We start from the raw sequence: 7,161 nt of genomic DNA, 5'->3' as shown, positions 1-7,161 counted from the left end.
TTTGTTTCGGGGCGTGTGCCCAGTGGGCACCATCCCTCCCTCTTCTCAGAGCCCCAAGGGGTGCCGATGGGTCTCCCTGGGAGCTACCCTCAGGTGATTGGAGGCAGGAGGACCCAGACCCCCCTCAATGACCTCACTTTGCCTCTCTGACTTCTTTTTCTCTCAGCTTGTGGGATCTTTATCTACACTCGGATGACAGGTGGGGGAGAGGGAAGAGGAGAGAAAAAAACCTCATTGGGTTTACTTACTGCTCAGGCCTTGCAGGCTCGCCTGTGGGCATCCCAGGCAGCTGGTTCTCTAGCTGAGGAAGGTGCTAGAACAATGGGTCTAACTTGAGGCCAGCTCTTTGCACCCCCTGGCTGGGCTGGGAGTTCAGGGAGCATGTGAGGAGGAATGTTCCGGTGCTCCGGGCTCCTGGGAACGGAGGGCACCAAGCTGCATCCGGGACACAAAAGGAAGTCTGCACAGCCTCACTTCAGGGAGGATGGTCAGAGCTCCGGATGCCGCCGTGCGTGTCCGTGGTGGCAACGCAGCCCGGGGGGATGGCCGCAAGAGAGGGGACCCCGGGCTCCCAGACCTGGGTTTGGAGACCACTGCCGCTATTTATTGGCCGTGTGATTGCTCTGGTTATCTGTTGGCTGCGTAATAAACACTGCAAAACCTGTGGCCGAAAATAGCAAGCATTTGCTCAAGGTTTTGCAGTCTGGGCAGGGTTCAGTGGGGACGGCTTGGTTTTGCCCTGTCATCAGCTGAGTTGTCTTTATGGAGGCAGGAGGACCTACCGCTAGGAGAGCCTCACATCAGTTCAGAGTTCAGCCGGGCTGGCCAGCCGGGAGCCTCAATTTTCTTCCAGATGGGCCTCTCCGCTTGACTGCTCGGGGTTCCCCACGTCGCTGGGGCTGGGTTCCAAGAGGGAGGAAGCAGCAGCGGCCAGGCCTTCTAACTGCCTGGGCTGGAGGCCCCGGCACACCACTTCTGGTATGTTCTATTGGTCAAAGCAGTTCTGGGCCCAACCCAGATCAGAAAGGGGTGACGTGAAGCCCCTCCCCACCGGTTCCCACTACCCGGGGGGTGATTTATTGTAAAACTATAGCTAACCTCCTGGGGGCTTCCAGAGTCTTCCCTTGGTGGTAAAATTAGCTCTGTAGGGAAAGGGTGAAGCGGGAGAAGAGAAAGAAGTAGTCAAACCTGGCTTTGAAGAGAAGACACCAGCCCCTACCTCCCCCTCTGCCTGGGCAGCTGTGCGAAGGCAGACGCTTGTTAGGCCACAGGCCCCGCCACAGGCCCGGGGTTCCAGGGTGCAGGGCCCCAGGCTGTGGGCTTTCTGTGGGAAGCAGGGGACGCGGTGACCCAACCCCGGGGGATCCTCAGGCCTCTGTGGATTGAGGGCTTTGGAAGCAGTGGGTGGCAAGGTGACAGAAACTAGGAAATTGCAGTTTGGGAAGGGGGCAGCCCTAACCAGTCTGGGGAGCAAAAGTCCCTTCTTCCCAATTCACGAGAGGTAGAGAAACCTGATTCTCGGAGCCTTCAGAAATGTCCAGTCCGTAGCGGGGGCAGGGCGGGCCTGGGCCGTGGCGGCTGGGGGACTTGTCGTGCGGGGTTTCAGGAGTGCCCCCTTCTCTCAGGCATCGAAGGGCATCCTAGCCCCTGACCACCCAGGTGCACCCTCCTTCCAGGCCTGCGATGTGGATGGAGTCCCAGCGCCCACCCAGGTCGTTTCTGCCGCTTGTGAATCCCCCCGCAGCAGAGCTGGCCCCAGAGACCCCCCAGCAGGGCCCGAGCTCCCCATTCTGGCCTGCTGTTACCCAGGAGACCGCTGTCACCGAGGATCCCCCGGCCAGGCTTTGCTGAGCAGAGACTGTGCCTCCGAGACCAGGAAAGTTTCCAGCGGGATGTTCTCCGACCCTGTCTTTGTGCTGTGGCCTGCTGTTGCTGCTGGCAATAAAACTTGCATTTACCAGAACTGGGGCAAACACGAGGCGGAAAGAACAGTATTTCGGTGACTTGTACCGAGTCCCAGGGCTTCAACGGCCACCCTCGGGCGGCTTGGAGCCCAGGGAACTAGATGCTCGCTTAGGAGTGCCGTCTTCCACCAGTTTTGTGGGGCAGCCACGTGGCCCAGCCCTCCTCGGGGGAGGCGAGCGCACCCCGGGGTGAAAACTCCCCGCGCTGGCTGTGCTCCCATCCTTGGGAGGCTGGAGCCGTGAGGAAACCCACTCCTATCTCTGCACAGAGGGGGGCGTCACAGTTTTCCTAGTTAAGAGAAGTTTCTTTGCACATCATCTAGCTGGCCCTGGCCACAGACTGAGGTGGAACCAAGAAGGAAATGAGTGAGGAGGCAATGTCAGTCCTTCATTCCACGAATGGTTTGGAGTCCTACTGTGTGCTGGGCCCTGTCCAGGGAATGGGGACAGACGAGCAGGACACCGGCCCTGCCCTCCAGGAGCTCCCAGACCTGACAGCCAGACTCCGGGCGGGGGGCACACCCGGTACCTCGACTGAGATACAGACACGGGCCCCTGAGCTCACCTGGGAGCCCGCAGCGGGGCGGGTCCTGGGCGTGGAGGGGTGAACAAGAAACGGGCCTGGCCCTCCCAGAGCTCACATCTAGTGGCACAGAACAAACGGGACGTGATGGGACACTGTGCCGTGTTGCGAGGGGCAAGCCCAGGATACCGTGGGGGAGCTGTGTGTTGGGTTCATGTTAAATCTCATCCTGCGCCATCAAGGCTCAATGTCTCACCGTGTTATGACTCCCCCGTGCCACTCTTGTCACCTCTCTCTTTGACCTGGGCCACCTTCCCAGCAGACCACAGAAGCCCTGACCATCCCGCACAGGCAGATGGTGACCGCACCCCGCCACCAGCCGCCAAGGGCCACTCTCTCCTCACCCGACCTTGAGGCCAAGGGGTGGGACCCCCAGCTTCTTGAGCAACATGACCTCCTGGCTCCCACCCTGGAGAAAGGCTGGGGTCTGAGCATGATACAGTGAGATGAGCAAACGCACGGTGAGAACAACTCCCCCCGTCCTCCCTTCGGCGGTGGGCCAGGCCTGGGCAGATCCCAGTTCCTTCCAGATCTGCCACCCATCTGCTTTCCAACCCTCCACATCCTTTGGCAAGATTTTGAACCTAGCCGTTTATCTTTGGATTCCCACCGCCACACCCAAGTGCTCTGTTTTAGAATTTCTCTACTACAGGCAAGAAAGCGTTCAGGAGTTTATGCCTTCTTTCAGCTTCATTTCACATTTGCCGAGCGGCATTTTAAGACCACTCTGGATTCCACAGGGAGGAGCTCACTCTGCCTTTTCTTTCAGGGGCGGGCTAAGGACTTGGTCCTCACTAGAGACAGAGGACCTTCCCTCAACCCGATGACTACTCCAGCCCCGGTTACCTCTTTGTGCAAACGGCGGTCAGCTTCAGTGAGAGGCGGAGCTGAGCTGGTCTGGAGAAGGACAGAGGATGCTCTAATTGTATCCCAGCCCGCCCTCTCAAGTTCCTCTGTATCAGACGCCTCTGTGTGCCACTTTGGGCCCCTGTCACTTGTCTTTGGGCCATTGGCCACCAGCCCCAGCCACTACGGAGACCACCCCCCGTGTGTGGACTCGGACCCGTTTCACCCACGCACCACGCAGCAGCCTCTCGTCCCGGAGGTGCCCCTCTCGCCTTTGGGGTTTCCCTGGACATTGGGGAATGAGACACTGCGTCCCCCCAAGCTCAGCCAGGAAGTCCAGACTATTAACATGCTAGGAGTGAACCTGCGACGGAGCCGGTGGACACATTCTTCTCCTTTTCTCTTCTGAAGGACCGTGCCGAGAAACAGTCCCTTGCACAGCCTCTCAGAGGACGGCCCCCCACGACCGAGCGACCGGTTTGTGGCCAAGCTCCATAACACACTCTGGAACTGGCCTGTACTTCTTCCCAGCAGATACTCCTCTCCCTCCCTCCTGCTCCCGGGGGTCACCCCCGCCCCAACAAAGGGGTGTCGCTGGACCCTTTGCTTCCTGCTCTGCTTTCCAAGGAACCCAAACCGAGTCATCCTCATTTCCTTTCCAGGGTCCCTCTTCCAGCCCACAGGATGCTCTTGGTGCCACAGTCGGTGCCCCACCTGCCGCCTCCAAGATGGGCGCGTGCCCTAGGCTGGCTGCCACACCCCATCCCGCTGGTCACAGAAATTGGCTCAGGACCTGGTATTGACACTGGGACACTAGGGGCCTCCTACACCAATAAGGTCACTGCCTTCCTTCTTCTCTGCCAGCGATGGACTCCTCCTCTCTCAGTCAAGACCAGCTGGACGCCAGCTCCCGGGAAGTCTTTCCTCATCCTCTGTGCCTGAAGAGACCCCAGCTGCTTCCTTCAGTGACATCCAGAGTCTCTACCGCCACGGCCTCTCCAGCCCCCGGGCTACCGTCATCGGGCACTGCCTCGCTCTTTTACCCGCTTGTTTGAATCCGTTGCCGTTATGTAGGCGCTTATGTGTGTGACTGTTTCTGTCGGGCAGGCGGTTCTAGACAGCAACCCGTAGTGCATCGGTTGGCCAAGTGCAGCGGGCGGTGCTTCTGCTTAGAAAAAGGCCAGGCTGCTCAACATAAGGTGAACAAATCGTTCAGCTTTGCCCAAGGCTTTCCCAGCTTTTGCACTGGTTGTCCCATGTCCTGGGAAACCCACCGTCCTGGGCAAAGTGGCTCAGTCGCTCACCCTGTCCAATGGGCGGGAGAGTGAAAAGGTTGCTCATTCTAAAGTGAGGGGTGCGGAGGGTTCAGAGCCAGCCCAGAGCCATTCATTCGTTCATTCATTCGTTTACCATGATTTATCGAGTTCCTACTCCATGCCGGCACTCTGCTAAGTTTGGGGAGTCCAGGCATGAACGAGACTAAGCTTCTGCTCTCAAGAGCTTGCAGTTCCGAGTAGAGGTCAGGAAATGTTTTCTGCGAGGAGCCCTATTGGAAATATTTGTGGCTTTGCAGACCCTACGGCCTCTGTTGTAACTACTTGACTCTGCGGTTGTAGCTCGAGAGCAGACACAGAAGGTACAAACGGGAGCGACCGTGTTCCAGTGAGACAGCAGGGAGTGGCCCCAGGCTTAGGGGCAGGGACCGACACGTGGAGCCTCAGAACGCCTGTCTGGCGGCACCTCCAGAGGTGGCCTTGTCACGCCCTGCATGGCCCCGTGGCACCCCTGCCGCGGTTGACTGGACCAGCAGTGAGTGCCTGACCCACAAGCAGCCCATCTTCAGGATGCCAGCGATCAACGTAGGCGGACTGGCCAGCGAGGACAGTGGCCGTTAGGAGGGGCAGTGGTGGCAGGAGACAGAGCTGAAAGGCTAGAAGGGGAGATCAGCGTCAGCAAACTTTCTGGAAACTTCTAGTCCTTCTGAGCACTGAGCCATGTTCCAGGCCCCGTGAGGCCCACCCAGGGAGGTCTTGTGGTGGCTCTGGCCAGGGCTCTAGGTGGCCTTGCAGTGGAGCTAAGCATCCTGTTGGCTCTATTTCCATATACGTCCTGGCCATGAAGCAGCTGGCTTTCCCTCCCTCCCACCCTCCACCCTCCTTCCTTGCTCGACAACGCGATAAGTTTTAGTAAATTTATAAAATCGTGTAGTTAGCATCATCATCTGCTTTTCCTGAAGGAATCTGAGGGAGTTTCCTGCAACCAAAAGACCCTCACACACCTCAGCTCCATGTGAGAAGCCAGAATACGATGGGGACACATAGGAAGGGCCTAACTGGGGCTTGGGGGTCAGGGACGGCTTCCCGGAGAGATGTGTGTCTGAGACCAGAGGACAGTGAGAACCCCCCGGAGATGTGGGGCAGGTGAGTTTACTGTCGCCTCTTTGACCTTCAGGCGGCAGCTGCCAGGTGCTAAAATCCGGACCAGGTACCCAGACTGTAGACAGAACACTCCATCCAGTGCTGCTCACAGCACCCAGAGAACTCAGAGCAGCTTCCTGTTCCTACACATCCTCCTGTGGAGACCACCCTGGTCTCCGTGGACATGGCCCTTGGAGGTCATGTCAGGCCTCTGCCCCCTTGGCCCCAGGAAAGGGAAGAATCCGAGCCTCTCCCCCCAGGGGCCATCTATGACCACCGTCCTGCCTCCACCACCCCAGAATGTTTTCATCCCAGAAAAGACCCTCATTCAGTGTTTCCCAAGGGATGAAGGTGAGATTATCCAAAAGGACTTACTTGCAGCTCGGAGGCTTATGGGAAGGGTCTGTCCATATGACACCCCCTTGTCAGCCCCCATCGAAGAGGGAATCTTCTAGTCCCACTTGCACCCTGGAGGCCCTGATCCCCTCTCCCCACAGCCAGCCTTTCTCCTTCTGGAACAGGAAGCATCATTTCCCTAACAGGAGGGTTCTTGGTTGCCTGCAGGAGAAACCAGTTTGAGTTACCCCAAGTAACCAGGAGAAGCACCAGGTAAAGATGAGTTGTTGAGGGCACCCCAGCAGGGGAATGCAACCTCCTGGGGCCTCCCAGGGCTTCCCTCCAGGAGAGAGAGCTGATGTCGGTGTGATGCTGGGGTCCCCAGCCCCGGGCCCTCGGGTCACCCAGGTGTGGCAGGGAAGCAGACATGAGCCCAGACACTGCCTCTGGGGCAATGCCACCCCTCTCTCCTTCCATGTCCCGAGAGAAGAATCTGGACTGTCTCCACCTACACAGACCTGCGTTCCTCCAGGAACCATGGGCACACGCCATCTCTGCCCAAACCTAAGGCAACCTTGAATATGAGGCATCTTCCACCTGGCCACGAAGAAGACGCACACACAAAAGAAATCATCTTTCCAAATGAGAAGATTCAACTCGAACGTACAGACCATGAGGGTGAGCCTGCAATTGTTTAAATGTCTCTCACGGTAATAGTTCCCAGGCGCCCATTTTCAAACACCTATTTGAATTCCACAGCAGGTAAATAATACATTAATTTGGAAATGTTGCTTGTTTCTACTTTCACGTGTCACGGAACATTTTTATCTCAACTTTTCACCAGGGGCTTGGGTGTCTGTGTCCTCATCGTCCCCTGGGCCTCAGGGTAAGTCATCAGGGACTTCCAGAGTCCCTGTGACCTCCCCTCAAGTCTCAGTTACTCCAATTCAGCACTGTTCGAATCCCTGTGTGACACTATCACCGGAAACGTTCTCCCAAGCCACAGGTGGCCTTT

The sequence above is a fragment of the Lynx rufus genome, unplaced genomic scaffold, assembly GCF_022079265.1.
Source record: "Lynx rufus isolate CCGP_SWC_20201006 ecotype Redwood Valley unplaced genomic scaffold, mLynRuf1.p SCAF_2, whole genome shotgun sequence".
NCBI classification, from domain to species: Eukaryota; Metazoa; Chordata; class Mammalia; order Carnivora; family Felidae; genus Lynx; species Lynx rufus.
Note: the sequence above shows the minus strand (reverse complement) of the source record.